Source organism: Pseudophryne corroboree, unplaced genomic scaffold, assembly GCF_028390025.1.
Source record: "Pseudophryne corroboree isolate aPseCor3 unplaced genomic scaffold, aPseCor3.hap2 scaffold_1978, whole genome shotgun sequence".
NCBI classification, from domain to species: Eukaryota; Metazoa; Chordata; class Amphibia; order Anura; family Myobatrachidae; genus Pseudophryne; species Pseudophryne corroboree.
In genome coordinates, this window is record NW_026968619.1 from 42638 (window position 1) to 43745 (window position 1108).

Consider the following 1108-nt stretch of genomic DNA (forward strand, 5'->3'; position numbering starts at 1 on the left):
GTCTCTGATTAACACCTTTGTAGGGATGGTTTTTCACCTATTACTAAATTAAACTTGCTTCATTGGAAAGGCAGCAAGATGTATCCTCATTTCAATGTCTACTGAAATAATACAGGTTGACACCAGGAAACATTAACGCCACTGCATCCTTGCTGCTTTCTCATGTGGAAGTCTGTTTAATGTGAAAACAAGGTGATATCTAATTAGCACACAGGTAAGGAATTAAGAAAATCTTTATTTAAGGGTGAAGATGTTTCTCACAAAATCGTTGCCCCAATGCATCATTGAAATTCAAGCTGGAAAGATGATTTTAATATATCACTTGTACATTTTGTATTGCTCTTCTGGTGACAATGTAGTTTGTTTTTGTCAATTACCATTTTAATAATAGGGTAAAGAAAATGAAGTGGATTTTTGAAAGAAAACAATACTGTCAATATACTATTAAAACAAATTAAAATGGTAAAAGTTATTGTACTTTAAGTAAAAATAAAAGAGACAAAATATCAATCCCAGTTTTGGATTACTTTAATTAACAAAAAAAATGCATATAGCAGAGGATAGTTTCAATCTGCCTACCTCTGGGTTATGGGCCCAGCATGCTTCCATTGCAGTACTCTGCTGCACATGTAAGTGCAAGAGATCCTGAAGCACTCACTCATCATGGGAAAGTACCAATGTGTTTCTTCGTTGGTTGATGGAAGAAACATCTTACAAAAACTCTCCAGATTATTGACTTTTTAAAGTTTTTCTAGGAAACGTTTTAGATGAATGCTTATTAGCCTTTGTCAGTATGGACTTTTGCAAAGTGTCTCTGTGGCGCAATCGGTTAGTGTGTTTGGCTATTAACCAAAAGGTTGGTGGTTCAATCCCACCTAGGGACGTAATGAAGAACAAATTTGTTAGCATAAAAATAAAGCCAGAAAATGAAGAGCTGTTTAATCACGCAATTTGATTTTTTTTGCCAGCATATTTCTTTTTCTCTGCAACCCACTGCTAAATTGTGCTTCCTAGATGTTTTTATAAAATCACTGAATCAAATCTAACTCTGATTACATCAGAGAAGGCCTGGTACCCTACACCATAACAGGGGGTATGAAATTTGACT

General features: G+C 34.8%; 1 non-coding gene across 1 annotated transcript; it reads left to right on the forward strand.

The window, feature by feature from the left end:
* Positions 1-810: 810 nt before the first annotated feature.
* TRNAN-AUU (transfer RNA asparagine (anticodon AUU)) lies at positions 811-884 on the forward strand. Its single transcript has one exon. It is a non-coding gene; the product is annotated as a tRNA-Asn (tRNA).
* Positions 885-1108: the final 224 nt, after the last annotated feature.